The sequence below is a fragment of the Myotis nattereri genome (genome assembly GCF_964212035.1).
Source record: "Myotis nattereri genome assembly, chromosome: X".
NCBI lineage: Eukaryota > Metazoa > Chordata > Mammalia > Chiroptera > Vespertilionidae > Myotis > Myotis nattereri.
The window spans coordinates 105,691,832-105,710,708 of record NC_138078.1 but is presented as its reverse complement, the minus strand read 5'-3'; the positions used below and the strand labels follow the sequence as shown (position 1 = coordinate 105,710,708).

Genomic DNA, 18,877 nt, shown 5'->3' with positions numbered 1-18,877 from the left:
GTAAACAAATTATAACCTTTAGTAGTTTCCTCTCATTTCCAAACATATCATGACAGTCTAAGTAATTTCTTAGTATGTCTTCTTTTACTTTGTTATCTTCTTTTTGGGAAAGAAAACAGCATTTATTTGAATAATATCCATAGATATTGTCAGAAAGTTATGACATTTAATGTTCCTCTTCTATAATTCTATTTGCTTTTAACCTATATTACTCTCCTTACATAGGGCTTGTAGAGACAATTCACAAGAAGTGGCTGAATCTCACACACTTTTGGAAAGGTAAGTTTTAATTTTCTTAAAATTTATAATAAAATTGTATAAAATAAATGTATTTGTAATAAAGCAAATTTAATCATAAAATATTTTTGGAGACTAATTAGAGTAGGGTATGACTTCGAAGGTCATTAAACTTATTTTACTGTTGAGAAAATTGAGGTCCTGAGAAAAGGATGTTTATATCCAATGTAACAAAGGTAGTATTAGGACCAAAACTCAGGTCCCCTAATTCACAGTCTAGTGCTCTTTACAACACACTTCACTAAATCTTTCTCTGTTTGGGTGGTTATTGTCTGGTGAGGTGGCATGAGTATCTGCATGTCTGTTAGAGCTAAGAATCTATTGGTCCATAGAAGTGTGACAGCCATATGAAAGTGAGAGATGATTCAGAAGAGTGTGTTCTTTAATGTAGAGGGACACAGGAAAGGTAACATGGCAAAGGGAAACTCATACAGAATATATTTCCTGACTCTAGAGATGAAAATTTGGGGGGAGACTCTTCTAGAATAAGGTGTGAAGAGGACAAGGAAGAGATACTAATATACCATGCATGAAAATATAATCAAATGGTTGATATCATGAAAATTTGACTTATATTAAATATTATGTTTTTATTTTTTAAAAATATGTTTTTATTGATTTTAGAGAGAGAGGAAAGGAGAGGGAGAGAGAGAAACATTAATCGGTTGCCTCCTGTACATGCCCTGATCAGGTATTAAACCTGCAACCTGGGTATGTGCCCTAGCTGGGAATAGAACCAGCAACCTTCCATGGCTCATATTAAATACTAGAGGCCTGATGCATGGATTCGTGCACCAGTGGGGTCCCTCAGCCTGGCTTGTGCCCTCATACAATCCAGTTCACCTTGGGGGATGTTGGACTGCCAGTTTCAGTTGCAGGCCAGGCTGAGGGACCCCACCAGTGCACGAATCTGTTCCCTCGGTCTCTAGTATGCATATAAGATCTTTGGTTAATCTCTTCCTACCACCCCTCCCCGCTTCCCTCTGAGATTCGTCAGTCTGTTCCATGCTTCCATGCCTATGCGTTGAGGTTTGCCCCCTGGTGGTGAGTGCACATCATAGCTACCAGTAGAATGGTTGAATGGCCAGACACTTAGCATATTAGCCATATATATATATATATATATATATATATATATAATAGATGGTAGTTAAGAAATTAAATGTGTTCCATCAAACCTTATGAAAAAGGTTTCACAACAATTACATTTTTCACAGCTATTGAATTTTTTCTAAGGTGTTCATAGTAAGCAGCATCCATGCAGCATCTATGTAGCTTGGAATTAGAGTCTGTCTGTGTCATTAAGTATTTGTGTGACATAGAAAATGAGAATTGTCAAGCAGTGTGGCACTCTGAAAGTGTGACTTATGGTAATGTGGAAGGCCAGTATTACTGAGACATTAAATGAAAGAAAAGGCAGATAGCCCAAATTTACATACAATCAACCTATATTGTTCTAAATAAAAACCATGTTTCTTGGACTCACCTCAAGTTCTGCCTTGAGTAGAGGAAATATATTTTTATCCATCTTTGAGCTCTTGGAGTCTGACACACAACACATATCCAGTGGAGCCAGAGAGGATGGGTCAGAGGGAGCAAAGATGTAAGCCAGAAACGGACTTATCTGGGATGGCAAGAGCTTGAGGAAATAGCATTGATAGGACCTCATGTTGGGTTGATTGTGGTGGATGAAATAAAGGGAGAGAATAAGGATATCTTATCTGGACTGAGCAACTAGATAGCAGTGTCATTCTCTGAAATCTGAAACACAGGAGGAGGACCAGTTCTAGGTGGGGAGGAAGATGATGCATTCAGATTTGGACATGTTGAGTTTGCTTGTCTGTGAGACATGTAGGTGAAATTTTTTAGTATACAATTTGATATAATGGAGTTCAGTCGAGTAGTATGTATTTTTCCTTCTTTGCCTCTTCTGAATGCCGTTAGAGACCATCCTCAAAAACTTAGTCCTTGATCCCATACTGCCCTGGACTCACCTTTTATTTTCATTTCCTTCTATTTCTCAAAGGCAAACATTGTTTATCCATCTGTACTTTTTACAGTGCTTAACTGACTTGCATTTGGCCACCTCACCACTGAGGTCATTCAGGAAAACATGACATGCATGATAATACTTATTAAAAGGTGCAAAGGATATTTAAGTGTTTATAAATAGTTACAAATATCACAAGCCAGGTGTATATGTGTGACAAATTTTACAGATTAGTAGAATATTCTCCATTACTCCCTTTCCCTAATTCAGGTTTTTCAACCTTTAGCAAGAAGTGGGAATGATAACTGCTTTTCTATGCTGGCTTTTTTACAATTCTTTATTCTACCTTCTGTTTTTGAGAATCTGCATCCCAGTCTGGAATATGACATTAATAAACCAGGGAAGGGGTCAGTCAGGTCGTTGTTATTTAATGTTTGGGACCTCCCAATTATCTGTGAATGTGATATCCTGAGACACTCTCTGCTTCATTTTTGCCAAAGGAGAGGCCTCTATTATACCCAAAATGGAATATATGTGGGATTTCTGTTAAGCATTTACAGTGAATAGTTCCTCTTAAAAAAATGCAAGAGGCTTAGGCACATTTGTCAAGTATGGGAATGAGGTCTTTGATGGCTTCGTAATTCTCACTTTCCCATCTCCCCTTTTGATATTTGTTCATGATGTTTACCCTCCCTCTTTCAGGACTTCTAAATTTCATTTAGGCACACATCCATGCAGTCACACACTTATTTCTCACATCAATAAACTTTACCAGCCTTAGTCTCTGTACTTTGCAAAATACTTAATATAAGAATTAGTCATGTTGTGCAAATGAGAAAGACTAACACTTACCTGCTTATTTCCGACACTGACCTCTTAAGTACGATATGGGAATATCGAAGGGTTTTAATCTCCACATATTTGTGGGTTTCTTTACTTCCTTTTTGCAGTTGATTTCTAATGTTAAAGCATTGTGGTCAGAGAATATGCTTGGTATAATTTCAGTCCTCTTGAATTTGTTGAGCATAGTTTTGTGACCCAACATATGGTCTAACCTTGAGAATGTTCCATGTGCACTGGAGAAGAATGTATACTTTATATTCTGGGATAACAGACTGTAAATGTCAATTACGTCCATTTGGTCTAATGTGTCATTTAAGGCTGATACTTATTTTTTTAATATATTTTCTTTATTGATTTCAGAGAGGGAGGGAAAAGAAGAGAGAGATAGAAATATCAATAATGAGAGAGAATCATTGATTGGCTGCCTCTTGAACGCCCCACACTGGGGATTGAGCCTGCAACCCAGGCTTGTGCCCTGACCGGGAATCAAACCCAGGACCTCTTGGTCATGAGATGACACTCAATCTACTGCACCACACCAGCTGGGCAAAGCTGATACTTCTTTATTGATTTTCTGTTTGGATCATCTATCTAGAGCTGTCAATGGAGTATTAAGACCCCTAACTATTATTGTGTTTTTGTCAGTTTCTCTCTTTAGTTCTGTTAGTAGTTGCTTTATATATTTTGGTGCTGCTTGATTGGGTGCATATATATTAAAAGGTGTTTTGTCTTCTTGATGTAATGTCCCCTTTATCATTATAAAATGTCCATCTTGGTCTCTTGTTACCTTTGTTACCTTGAAATCTATTTTGTCAGAAATAAGTATGGCTACACCTTCTTTCCTGTGAATATTATTTGCTTGAATTATTTTTACCCTTTCACTTTGAGTTTAACTTTGTCTTTGAAGCTGAGATATGTCTCTTGAAGGCAACATATGGTTGGGTTTTGTTTTTGATCCAATCTGCTACTCTGTGCCTCTTTATTGGTGAATTCAGTCCATTTATATTTAGAGTAATTATTGATGTATGAGGATTTCCTATAGCCATTTTATCTTTTTTAAAATATATTTTTACTAGAGGCCCAGCACATGAAATTCATGTGTGGGTATGGTCCCTAGGCCTGGCCTGTGATCAGGGCCATCTTTCTGGGCTGCCTGCAGCCAGCCCTGCCCCCCCACACCCTGGTTCCCCGTTCACCATTGGGCATTGGAACCTGACAGCTGGGGAAAGGGACTGAGATGTTAGCCGTTCCCACCCACTCACTGGCCCCGCCCCTGCTGCAGGTTGCCCTGAGTGTATGGGGTGACTGGTGGAGTGGGGGCCTTGGCCTGGAGCCACCCTTGTCCCCCACCACCGATCCCAGGTTCCCTGTTCACCATCAGGCGATCAGAGCCTGCTGGCCAGGGAAAGGGACTGAGAGGTGGTCAGTGTGCCTCATAGTGACTGGTCGTGTGGTCATTCTGGTCATTCTGCTGTTAGGGTCAATTTGCGTATTACCCTTTTATTATATAGGATAGATTTCAGAGAGGAAGGGAGAGGGAGACAGAGATAGAAACATCAATGATGAGAGATAATCATTGATCGGCTGCCTCTTGCATGCCCCCTACTGGGGATCGAGCCCACAACTTAAGCATGTGCCCTTGACCAGAATCGAACCGGGGACCCTTCATTATGTAGGCCAATACTCTATCCACTGAGCAAAACCAGCTAGGGCTCTTATTTATTTATTTTTTTTGTAGCTCTGTGGTTCTTTTCCTTTGTGTTTCTGTCTGTTGTTTTTGTTTGGTGGTATTCCGTACTTCATTTCTTTCTTCCTTTTTTTTTTTTTTAAGCTATGTGTCCTGGTTTGGGATTTTTGTGTGTGGTTATCATTAGGTTTATAAAAAATGAAGTTGCATATATCCCATAGTTTGTTTGTTTTTTCTTTTGAGTGCATCTGATCTTCGTCTTCCTTTGCAAATTCAGACCTTTACTCCCTCCCCTTATATGTTTTTATTATCACAAATTATCCCTGTTTGTGCTGTAAGTTTGCTGGTGAACTTACTCATTGTTTTGTGAGCTTTTGCTCTTTGTTTCAGGTAGAGTCACCCCCTTGAGTATTTCCTGCAATGGAGCTCTTCTGGTGATAAATTCCCTCAGCTTCTATATGTCTTAAAATTCTTTATTTCTCCTTTATACTTAGAGGATAACTCTGCTGTATATATTACTCTTGGCTGGTAATGTCTCTCTTTCAATAGTTTGAATATTTGGTTCCACACTCTTCTAGCTTGTAGAGTTTCTTCTGAGAAGTTTGATGATAACCTAGTGAGCTTTCCTTTATAGATTACTTTCTTCTTTTTTTCTGGCTGCCTTGAGAATTCTTTCTTTGTCATTAATTTTTGACAGTCTTAAAACCATGTGTCTTAGAGAAGGCCTCTTTGGATTGAGAGAGCTAGGTGTTATGTTTGCTTCTTGGATTTGAAAATCTAGCACTTCCCTTAGATTTGGGAAGTTCTCATCAATTTGAATAGGCTCTTTGTTCCCTTTTCCTTCTCTTTTCCTTCTGGTATGCCTATTATCCTTTTTTAAAAATATATATATTTTATTGATTTTTCACAGAGAGGAAGGGAGAGGGATAGAGAGCTAGAAACATCGATGAGAGAGAAACATTGATCATCTGCCTCCTGCATACCCCCCACTGGGGATGAGCCTGCAACCAAGGTACATGCTCTTGACTGGCATCGAACCTGGGACCCTTCAGTCTGCAGGCCGATGCTCTATCCACTGAACCAAACCAGTTAGGGCGCCTATTATTCTTAAATTGCTCTTTCTGATGAAGTCAGATAGTTCTCATAAAGTTCTTTCCCTCCCTTCCTTCCTTCCTTCCTTCCTTCCTTCCTTCCTTCCTTCCTTCCTCCTTCCTTTCTCTCTCTCTCTCTCTCTCTCTCTCTCTCTCTCTCTCTCTCTCTCTCTCTCTCTCTCTTTCTTTCTTTCTTTCTTTCTTTCTTTCTTTCTTTCTTTCACCTTCTTTCTTCTCAAGTCTCTCTCTTCTTCCTTTGGTGTCATTTCTAGGTTTCTATCTTTGATACCACTAATTCTGTTCTCCATCTGGTCAGCTCTATTTCCTGTGCTCACTAGTTCATTCTTGATCTCTGTTAAGCTCTTCCTATCCAGAATTTCTTTTTTGAAATTTTAATCTATTTGGTAAATTACTCATTTTGTTCATTAATTTGTTTCACTAAATTGCCTATCTGTTTCTGCTCACATCTTGTTGAGTATTTCCAGAATGGCAATGTTGAATTCTCTGTCATTTATACCAATATTTCCATGGGTTCCAGTTTGCTTTCTGGAAATTTTTCATTTTCTTTCTAAACTGCCTTGCTACGTTGGTTATTTATGGTGATTGTTGAATTCTTTCACTTTCTAGGCAACTGTGTATGAGTGGCACTTCTCTAACAGATTAATATGATGAGGTCTTTCTATTATTTTCCAGTAAGTGGTGCTGAATCACAAGTTTTTAGCTCTGTGAAATCCCAATGCTGACCCGCCCCCCATCTCTGGCTGCAGCCAGTGTAGCGATGATGTGTGGGGTTGGGTTGGTTGGGGGAACCTCGTCACCTTCTTTGTTTTGCCCTCCTGGTAATGGCAACTTTGGGCCTCCATGGGGCCCCTCTTGCACCCCAACCCAGGACCAGTCACAGAGCACAACCTTTCCTTGGGGAAAATAGTGATGCTGTGGCACCAGTTCTCAGGTTTGCAGATAATGTGCTCTGCAACCTGACACCAAGGGTGAAGGGAGGCAAGCTCTGGGAGTCTATAGGGTGGCAGGGCTCCACGACTTTGTTTCTATGTCTAAATTGCTGATGGCCCTAACAACCATGGTAGCACCCTAGTGCTGTGTCCTTGCCTAGATCTCTGGACTCAGCTGCACCTCATACTGCTCATTCTTGCAGAGATACCCACTGAGTATCTTTGCTCCTCCTAGCTGAAGGGGCACTCACTATAACTGGCTTTATCCTCTCTCCTGGAGGAGCCCTGCCATCATGAGCTCCCTGCTGAGGGCTGTGTCCCAGACTAGTTTCAGCCCTTACTCACCTTTCCCATTTATTCCCAGTTGCCCAACTTTAGATGCTTCAATGCACAAATCTCTCAGGTATGCCTGTAGTTTGAGCAGGGAATCCTTTGTTGAGTTATAGCTGTTTAAATAGTTGAAACTTCAAGGGGAGAGACCAAGGGGATCTCTCACACTGCAATTTCTCTGACTGAATTTCTCAGTGGGTTTTTAGAAAAAGATAATTCCTGCTTTGGGAGCACACCACAAAGGAGTGATGCCAATATTGGCACTTGTAATCCCAATAAGTGACAAGGGGTAAATCTTGGCATGTAAACAGACAGATGGCGCTTTATTTATTATTTTTAAAATAAATTTTTATTGATTTCAGAGAGGAAGGGAGAGGAAGAGAGAGATAGAAACATCAATGATGAGAATCATTGATTGGCTGCCTGCTATATGCCCCCCACTGGGGATCAAGCCTGCAAACCAGGCATGTGCCCTTAATCAGAATCAAACCTGGGACCTTTCAGCCCACAGGCCAACGCTCTATCCACAGAGCCAAACCAGCTAGGGCATGGAGCTTTATTTTAATCACTGCTCTGCCCACTTTTCCAATCAAAATCTTCTATCACCTAATTCATACATAAGCTACTGTGGGCCAGGCACATTGTAGGTACTTTACACGTATCAAGTCATTTAATTCTCACTACAATTCTGTGAAGTAAACCTATTACTATAGCCATTTTAAAGGCGAAGAAAGTAGGGCATAGAGATGATTAGTGCATTCTCCAGCATCACACAGCTGGTAAATGATGGTGCTGAGATTCAAACCTAGGTTTAATGTTCTTAGATCAATATACTAAGATATGAATCTGGTATGATCAGTTTAGTATCTGTACTTGCATTTTTCTCAGTTATTCTGTGTATTCTTCTAAATGTGTGTCACATGTATATACTGAAGAGCAGCTCAAAACCAAGGAAAATGGTACCCAGCTTTGCTTTCAACATTTAAACATAGCACACAAGGATTAATGGCAAATCTACCAGAAAAATCAACTGAAAGTAATAGTAATAGGAAATCAGTACAACAGTACACAAGATAAAGGAAGGTTTAAATATATATCCTATATAATAAAGAGGTAATATGCAAATTAACCCTCATGCCCTTACAAGATGGCTGCCTACAACCAGACTGGCAAGGGGGTTAGTGAGGGATGACCAAATGACTGAACAAGCAGGTTGCATGGGGCGACCAGGCTGGCAGGGACGTTAGTGAGGGACGACTGAACAGCAGGCTGTGTGGGGCGACCAGGCCAGCGGGGGCGGGGGGCTGTGAGGGGTGACCAGACTTGCAGGGGGGAGCAGGTGGGGGCAACCAGGCCGGCAGAGGGGGGCAGATGGGGAAAACCAGGCCAGCATGGGGGGAAGTAAGAGGTGACTAGGCCGGCGGAGCAGAGGCAGTTAGGGGTGACCAGGCTGGCAGGGGAAGTCAGTAAGAAGCAACCAGGCCAGTGGGGTGGGCAGTTAGGGGTGACCAGGCCAGCAGGGGGGTGGCAATTGGGGGCAATTAGGCTGGCAGGAGGGGCAGTGAGGGGTGACTAGGCCGGGGGGGTGTAGTTGGTGGCGACCAGGCTGGCAGGGGGGCAGTTAGGAGCAACCAGGCCAGCAGCGGGGGTGGGGGGCAGTTAGGGGCAATCAGGCTGGCACGTAGAGGCAGTGAGGGGTGATGAGGCCGGCGGAGGGGGGAGGGGAAGTTAGGGGCGACCAGGCAGGCAGGCAGGCAGGTGAGTGATTAGGAGCCAGTGGTCCAGGATTGTGAGAGGGTTGTCCGACTGCTGGTCTAGGCCTGATCCCCTACAAGGGATTGAGCCTGCAACCCAGGCATGTGCCCTGTCTGGAATAGAACTGTGACCTCCTGGTTCATAGGTCAATGCTGAACCACTGAGCATACTGGCCAGAATAACTAACATATTTTTGTTTATGGTCTATCTCCATTACTGGAATGTAAGTTCAATGAGGGCAAAAATTTGTTTTTTTCATAGTTATATCCCAATAACCTAACACAGAACTCAGTAACTATTTGTTGAATAAATGAAAGATTGAATGAATGAATCACTCAATGGCAGTAACCTAGGGAGAATGTAGGTCATAGTCTGAGGAAAGAAATAAAACAATTTTTCGAAGATATACTGCCAATATAAAATATAGTTCACAAGATCACCTCAGTATTAGTGTAAAATATCCAGCAGTTCTCTTTTTAGGACATACAGCCACTTTGAAGGCAAATGTTAATATGATCCATAAAATCTGTGATTTTATTCTAAATCAAATATAAAGTTTAATAGGTGAGATGGTTTTGAAACCTGATTTAGTAACCCATTTAAGCATTTTAAAACCTATATACCACTAATGGAATGACAACTTGAGAAAATTAACGTGTATTGTTGATCTTTATTTTTCCTGAAAATCTGGTGTGCTCTGGCTATTAGGAATTTTCTGTTGGTTGTCCAGTCTCCAGCTGGAACTTAACTTCCTAATTTTATTAAGGCTCAATCCAAGGACACACATGTGTACACTCTGGTTTCCTATTACTAGTTTATTAACAAGTTCATCATGTGTTTGTTCCTGTCTCAGCATTATCAAGAAACAAATGGGGAAAGATCACTATATTATGGTAAAATTCAATGTGATTGTTTCTTTGAACTGTTTTGATTGAAGAACTATTTATAATACAATTAGATGCAAAAGAAGACAAATGAGAGAGTTGTTTTATAAATTGTATTCTTGCAAAATAATTTAGGTAAAAAAGACTCATTAGGTAGAAAAGGTTATATCTGGAGAAAGCCTTTTATGGAGAAAAGGCTTTTACCATATTTCATCAATTATTTTTAAAGGATTCAAATAAATTAAAGTGATTACTACTAAATAGCAGTGTGGTAGAGTGGAAACTGATTCTTGTATAGGTTATTACTAATTAAATTATCTGATTAGATCATCTCTCAATTCAGGGCCTTGGTTTCCTTGGCTGTAAAAAGGAGGTTTTAGATTAAAGTGCTTAGATTTGTTTCAGCATAACCAGTTTAAGATTCTGTGAACATGATACTTCCTGATCTTTAAGAGTAGGAGTATCAGTTCTCATGCTATGATTAATAAATATTAATATTTATCTTGATAACTATTGAATCTAGATAATGGGTACATGTAATTTCATTTAGGGAAATCTTATGTATGTTTGAATTTTCTTAAACAATAACAAATTTAGAAATTTATTGATTAATAAATGCTTGACAATAGATAATATGCTACATTCAAAATCTTGTGAAGTCTATTTCATGTCTGTGCTGTTTTCTTCCATTGTCCTCTGAACCAGTTATACAAAATAGCAGTGCCTCTTATGATTTTGCATTTATACTGCAATTGTGCATTCCAGAGCAGTTTTCTTCAGTTTTTAGGTAACTGTGCCAAGATTCAGACAAGATTAACAAATTTCCCAATATACAGATTTTTCAAGGTGAAGGTATTTATTGATTAGGAAGCTATCAAACTTTTCTTAGAAGCATGATATAATTTACATTGATTTGGCAACTCACAACATGTAATTTGGATTGGCTTAATTATCTATAACATTCTGAGATATAGGCTGATTTTTCCCCTTGCCACCTGATACATTGCCAGACCATTTTTAGAAGATAATGTGGCAGACTACATTGCAGCTAAGAAAGTATCTTTTGATGTTAAGCAACTCTTAGTTCAAATTCTGATTTCAACCTTTTCCCTAAATGTGAGGCTATGGAAAATTTTTTAACTTCTCTGAGCATCAGTTATCTTTTTTGTAAAATGGGAATGTCAATAATAGAGTCTATATCATGGGGTCACAGTGAGGAATAAAGAACATGGTTAATTATTAAACACTAGAGGCCCAGTGCACAAAAATTTGTGCACTCGGGAGGGGTCCCTCAGCCCGGCTTGTGCCCTCTCACAGTCTGGGACCCCTTGGGGGATGACCACCTGCCTTGCTAGCCTGGGTGAGGGGCTGATGGCTGTTTGCAGGCTGGCCACAGCCCCTTCAGGATGGGGGTCCCCCTGGGGTGCCTGACCAGCCTGGGTGAGGGGCTGATGGCTGTTTGCAGGCTGGCTAAGCCCCCCAGTGGGGACCCTCACCCCATGAGGGTGTGGCCATCCTGGGTGAGGGGCTGATGGCTGTTTGCCGGCTGGCCATGGCCCCCAGCCACCCAAGCTCCCAGTGGAGGCTGGCTGGAAGCAGGTATCTGGGATTTATTTATCTTCTATAATTGAAACATTGTTGCCTTGAGCTGAGGCCACAGCTGGCCAGGGCAGGCGGGAAGCTTGGCTTCCTCCATATCTGGGGCAACCAAGCCTCCTGCTTGCTCCAGCTCCATGGCTGCTGGCCGCCATCTTGTTTGGGTTAATTTGCATATAGTCGCTCTGATTGGCTGCTGGGCGTGGCTTGGGGGCACAGCGGAGGTGCTGTCAATTTGCATGTTTCTCTTTTATTAGATTAGATACTGCCTGGTAAGCACCTTAAATAAACAATATCAGCCTATTTGTTTCATCATTATTTTTGCATTTAGTAATTTGTAGTAGAATAAAATGTATATGTGAAAGAGTTTAAAAAAAACACTCAAGGAAGTGTGGCTATTTTGGTTACCTTCATTAGCAGCATTCAATGCATATTTATTTAACATCTGTTGTACTCTAGGAATTGGATTTATAGAGAAAAGTAAGGCACACTTTTTGTTCTTAAGAACACAGACAACAGTTTCTTACCTGTGTTTCTGCTTCCCTCAGCTTCAGTTATCTGTGGTCAACTGCAGTATGAAAATCCTATCTATTAAAAGAGAAACATGGTAATTAGTGTACGACCGCTACCCTTCCCATTGGCTAATCAGGGAAATATGCAAATTAACTGCCATCCAAGATGGCGGCCGGCAGCCAGGCAGCTGGAAGCTAACATGAGGCTTGCTAGCTTCAGTGACGGAGGACTCCAACGTTCCCTGCCTGCCGCTGCAGGCCTCTGAGCTGCAACTCTAAGCAACTATGTTACAAATATAGAAGCTAAACAAAACCCCAGAAACCTGCTTTAGTCCATCGGGCTTCAGCCAGCAGGATCGCAAAATTGTTTCATATACAGAAGGTAAACAAAGGCCAGAAACCTGCTTTTAGCAGCGGAGGCCTAAGAGCTGGAGCCAAGCCTCAAAGCTAAAGCTGGCCCAGAATAAAAAAAAAAGAAAAAAAGGAGTGGTTGGGAGCTTCCGTCACCCGCCAGCCTGAAAACAGCCCTCAGCTCCTCATCCAGACTGACCAGGCACCCCAGTGGGGACCCCCACCCTGAAGGGTGTGTGACCAGCTACAAACAGCCATCAACCCCTCACCCAGGCTGGCCAGACACCCCAGTGGGGACCCCCACCCTGATGCAGGACACCCTTCAGGGCAAACCAGCCAGCCCCCACCCATGCACCAGGCCTCTACCCTATATAGTAAAAGGGTAATATGCCTCCCAGCACCGGGATCAGCGGGGCCGAGAGGCCTCCTGGCACCGGGATCAGCATGACAGGGGGCAGTGCCCAACCCCTCTGATCGCCCTGTGGCTCTGTGTGTGACAGGGGGCGGGGCCACAACCTCCCTATCCGCCCTGCTCTGTTCGTGACAGGCGAAGGCGCCCCAACCCCCTGATCAGCCCTGCTCTGTGCCTGATAGGGGGAACTCCCCAACCCCATGATCGCCCTGCAGCTCTGTGTGTGACAGGGTGTGGCGCCCTAACCCCCTGATCAGCCCTGCTCTGTGTGTGACAATGGGCAGTGCCCCAACCCTATGATTGGCCCTGCTCTGTGTGTGACGGGGTAGAGCCATAACCTCCCCATCAGCCCTGCCCTGAGTGTGACAGTGGCGGTGCCCCAACCCCCTGATCCGCCCTGCTCTGTGTGTGACAGGGGCGGTACCCCAACTCCCCTATTGGCCCTGCTCTGTGAGTGACAGCAGGGAGTTTCTCAACCCCCTGATGGGCCCTGCTCTGTGCGTGACAGGGGGGAGCTCCCCAACCCCCTGATAGGCCCTGTTCTGTGCATGACAGGGTATGGAGCCCCAACCCCCCTGATGGGCCCTGCTTTGTGCGTGACAGGGGGCAGCACCCCAACCCCCTCATTGGCACTGCTCTGTGCATGAAAGGGGGTGGTGCCGCAACCGCCCCATCGACCCTGCCTTGAGCGTGACAGGGGGCGATGCCCCATCCCCCCAATCGGCCCTACCCTGAGCATGTCTGAGGGTGGCATCGCAACCTCCCGATCCTCCCTGCTCTGTGCATGACAGGGGGCGGCGCCCCAACTCCCCAATCGGCCCTGCTCTGAGCCCGACCAGGGGCTGCACCTAGGGATTGGGCCTGCCCTCTGCCACCCGGGAGCAGGCCTAAGCCAGCAGGTTGTTATCTCCCGAGGGGTCCCAGACTGCATGAGGGCACAGGCCGGGCTGAGGGACCCCTCCTCTTCCCCGAGTGCACAAATTTTTGTGCACTGGGCCTCTAGTATTAAATAAAAGGTTCCAGAAATAAATAATTCATAAGTTTCAAATTTCATGTCCTTTTGAGTTGTTTGATGAAAGCATGTGTTGTCCTGCATGAGGAGTGAATCATCTCTTTGTCCAGCATACCATACGGTATGAACTACCTGCTCTTTAGTCAGTATTCATCTTTGTTATCAGATCAACTATCATGGTATCACAGTGTTTGTGTTCAAGTAATTCTCATTTTACTTAATAATGGCCCCAAAGTGCAAGACTAGTGGTGCAGCAATTCTGAGATGCCAAAAAGAAGCCATAAAATATTTACTTTAATTGAAAAGGTGAAAGTTGTTGGAAAGAAAACAAATCTGTATGCCAAGGTTGCTAAGAGATATGACAAGAATGAATCTTGTATCCATGAAATTGCAATGAAGAAAAAAGAAATTTGTGCTGCTTTTGCTGTCCTACCTCAAGCTGCAAAAGTTAAGGCTACAGTGCCTGGTAAGTGCTCAGTTAAGATAGAAAAGGCATTATATTTGTGAGTGGAAGACATGAATTATGTTTTCTGATGAAAAGCTGGGGTAGCAATCCTCATATCTGACAAAACAGACTTCTAAAGGAAGGCCACTTCCTAATAAAAGGAATTGATACAACAAGAGGATATAACTCTGGTAAATGTATATGCATCCGATACAGGAATACCCAAATATATAAAAAAAAAATATTTCTGGAGGATTTAAAAAAGAAAAGATGGACAGCAATACAATTTAGTACGGAATTTAAACACCCCCATTAACATCACTGGATAGATCTTCTAGATAAAAAATCAACAAGGAAGCAGCAATCCTAAATGACACACTAGATCAGATGGAGTTAATTGACATTTATGGAATATTTCACTCCAAAGCTACAGAATACACATCCTTCCCAAGTACATGGACATTTTCAAAAATAGACCATATGTTAGAACACAAACTAACTCTCTACAAATTCAAGAAGATTGAAATCATATCAAGCACCTTCTCAGATCACAATGGCATGAAGTTAAAACCAACTATAATAAAAACACTCAGAAACATTCAAACACATGGAAGCTAACTAGCATGTTATTAAATAATGAATGGGTTACCAAAGAGCTCAAGAAAGAAATAAAAAAAAAACTTCCTGGAAACAAATTAAAATGAACACACAACAATCCAAAATCTATGGGACACAGCTAAAGCAGTCCTGAGAGGGAAGTTCATAGCTCTACAGGCCTACCTCAAAGAACAAGAAAAACTGGTAATAAATTATCTAACCCTACAAGTTAAAGAATTAGAAAGAGAGCAACAAGAAAAGCACAGAGTAAGTGGAAGGAAATAAAGATCAGAGTGGAAATAAATGACATAGAGACTAATAAAACAATACAAAAGAACAACAAAACCAAGAGATGGTTCTTTGAAAAGATAAACAAAATTGATAAACCTTTAGCCAGACCATCAAGAAACAAAGAGATAAGATCCAAATAAACAAAATCAGAAATGAAAGAGGTGATTAACAAGTGACTCCACAGAAATACAAAGGATCAAAAAAAATATTATGAACAACTATATTCCAAAAAGCTGGACAACTTGAAAGAACTGGAAATAGTCTTAGAAAAATACAATCTTCCAAAATCGAATCAGGAAGAATCAGAAAACTTGAAAAGGCATATAACTACTGATGTAATTGAAGCAATAATAAAAAACTCTCAGCAAACAAAAGCCCTGGTCCAGATGGCTTCACAGGGGAGTTTTACCAAAAATTCTAAAAAGAACTAACAACTATCCTCCTCAAACTGTTCTAAAATATCCAAGAGGAAGGAACACTTCCAAGCTCTTTTTATTGGGCTAGCATTAGCCTAATTGCACAACCAGATAAAGACAGTGCAAAGAAAGAGCATTGCAGGCCAACATCCCTGATGAACATAGATGCTTAAATCCTCAACAAAATATTAGCAAATTGGATCCAGCAATATATTAAAAAGATCATACACTATGACCAAGTGGGATTTAGTACTGGGATACAAGGCTGGTACAGTATTGGCAAATCAATAAATATGATACAGCACATAAACAAATCGGAAGACAAAAAATCACATGATCATATCAATTGGCACAGAAAAAGCATTTGACAAAATCCAACATCCCTTTTTGATAAAGACTCTCAGCAAAGTTGGAATAGAGGGATCATACCTCAACATAATCAAAGCCATATATGACAAACCACAGCCAAAATCATACTCAATGGACAAAAACTAAAATCATTTTCCCTAAGAACAGAAACAAGACAGGGATGTCTGCTTTCACCACTATTATTCAATATGGTATTGGAAATACTAGCCTCAGTGATCATACAAGAAGAAAAAATAAAAGGCATCCAAACTGGAAAGAAGGAAATAAAACAACCATTATTCGCAGATGACATGATATTGTACATAGAAAACCCTAAAGACTCCACCAAGAAACTGCTAGATTTAAGAAATGAAGTTAGCAATGTAGCAAGATGCAAAATTAACATCCATAAATTGATGGCATTTTTATACACCAATAATGAACTCTCAGAAAGAGAAACTAAAAAAATCAATCCCATTTACCACTGCAACAAAAAATTTAAGATACTTAGGAATAAACTTAATTGAGGAGATAAAAGACATGTCCTCAAAAAAAAACCCTACAAGATGTTGAAAAAAGAGATAGAGGAAGATATAAACAAGTGGAAGAAAATACCGTGTTCATGAATTGGTAGAATCAACATCATTAAAATGTCCATACTACCCAAAATAATCTACGGATTCAGTGCAATCCCTATTAAAATACCAATGGCATATTTCACAGATCTAGATCAAACACTGCAAAAATTTGTATGGAACAGAAAAAAGACCCCAAATAGCTTCAGCAATCTTGAGAAAGAAGAACAAAGTTGGAGGAATCAAAATACCAGATATCAAGTTATACTACAAAACCACTGCACTCAAAACAGCCTGGTACTGGCACAAGAACGGGTATATAGATCAATGGAACGCAACAGAAACCCCAGAAATTGACCAAAGACATTATGCTCAATTAATATTTGACAAAGGAGGCAAGAGCATACAATGCAGTCAAGACAGTCTCTTCAATAAATGGTGTTGGCGAAATTGGACAGATACATGCAAAAAAAAAATGATACTAGACCACCAACTGATACCATACAGAAGAATAAACTCAAAATTGATAAAAGACCTAAATGTAAGTCATGAAACCATAAAAATCTTAAAAGTAACCATATACAGAAAAATCTCAGACATCTCTTGTAGTAATACATCTTTGTGTATGTTTAACAATACATCTCCTAGGGCAAAGAAAACTAAGGAGAAAATAAATGAGACAAGATTAAAATAAAAAGCTTTTTCACAGAAAAAGAAAACATCAACAAAGCAAAAAGAGAGCCCACTCTATGGGAGAACATATTTGCCAATAATACATCCAAAAGGGGTTAATTTCCAAAACATATAAGGAACTCATACAACTTAACAAAAGGAAGACAAACAATCCAATTAAAAAATGGGCAAGGAACCTAAATAGACACCTCTTCAAAGTGGACATAGAGATGGCCAAGAGACATGAAAAAATACTCAGAGTCACTGATCATCAGAGAGATGCAAATGAAAATTACAATGAGGTATCACTTAATAACTGTCAGAATGGCTACTGTCAACAAATCAGCAAACGACAAGTGCTGGCGAGGATGTAGACAAAAAGGAACCCTCGTACCCTGCTGGGGGAATGCAGACTGGTGTAGCCACTATAGAAGACAGTATGGAGTTTCCTCAAAAAATTAGAAATGGAACTCCCATTTGACCTAGTGTTCCCACTTCTAGGAATATATCCCAAGAAATAAGAAACACCAATCAAAAGAAATATATGCACCCCTATGTTTATAGCAGCCCAATTTATAATAGCTAAGATCTGGAAACAGCCCAAGTACCCATCCGCAGATGAGTAGGTAAAGAAATTGTGGTACATTTATATGCAATGGAATACTATGCAGCTGTAGAAAAGAAGGAACCCTTACCATTTCCAACAGCATGGATGGACCTAGAGATTATAATGCTAAATGAAATAAGACAGTCAGAGAAAGATAAGTATCACATGATCTCACTCATATGTAGAATCTAATGAACAAAATAGATCCAGAGACATAGAACCATGAACAGACTGATGAATTTCAGAGGGTAGGTGGGGTTGGGGGCTGGGGGGATGAGATTAACTGGGGAACTTATATACATACATGTATAGCCCATGGACACAGACAATAGTGTGACAAAGATTTGGGAGGGTTGGAGTGGGGAGGAGGGGCTCAATGGTGGGAAAAAACAAAGCAGACATCTGTAATGCTTTAACAATAAAAATAAATTAAAAATAAAAATGATTTTCGATGATGGCAACATGTTGCACCAGAAAGCATTGAGACTTCTGCAAGGGATCGCCTGAAACAAGTGACACCAAACCATTTACTACAAGTGAGGGATGGTTATGCAGATTTAGGAATAGTTTTGGACTGAACAATAAAAAAAGTTAGTGGAGAGAGAGAGAGAGAAAGAGAGAGAGAGACCACATTCACATAACTTTTGCTATAGAATATTGTTATAATTGCTCTATTTTATTATTGGTTATTGTTGTCAATCTCTTACTGTGCCTAATTTATAAATTAAACTATATCATAGCATGTATGTATAGGAAAATCATGGCATATATAGGGTTTGACACTTCGAGTTTGCAAGCATCCACTGGGAGTCTTGGAATGTATACCCCTTGGATAAGGTGGAGGAGAGACTACTGTGCTAATTGGAGAAACAGACATGTGAGAGCTTAGAGTCAGGGCTAAACTTAAAGAAATGACAGAGTAGCCAATTGCTCGTATACTGAAATTTAAGGCAGGTGAAAACAAAAACCTCTGGCCTGAAACACCATTAGCATATTTTTAGTGTGAACTTTGTACAATTACTAGAGACCTGGTGCACAAAACTCGTGCATGGGTAGGGTCCCTAAGCCTGGCAGGCGATCAGAGGCGATCAGGGCCTTCTGGCTGCTGGCTGGGGCCTTCCTTCCCTGGCTGCTGGCTGCCAGCTGGGGCCTTCCTTCATTCTGTGTTGCCCCCTTGTGGTCAGCACACGTCATAGTGAGCAATAGAACTCCTGGT

General features: G+C 41.1%; 1 protein-coding gene across 1 annotated transcript in view; it reads left to right on the top strand.

Annotated features, from left to right (window-relative positions):
- The first annotated feature begins 231 nt into the window (after positions 1–231).
- Positions 232–18,877, top strand: part of IL13RA2 (interleukin 13 receptor subunit alpha 2) — a 92,463-nt gene continuing 73,817 nt past the window's right edge. The window contains exon 1 of the mRNA XM_081081473.1: positions 232–279. The gene's annotated coding sequence lies outside the window, so the exon portion shown is untranslated. The remainder of the gene's footprint in view (positions 280–18,877) is intronic.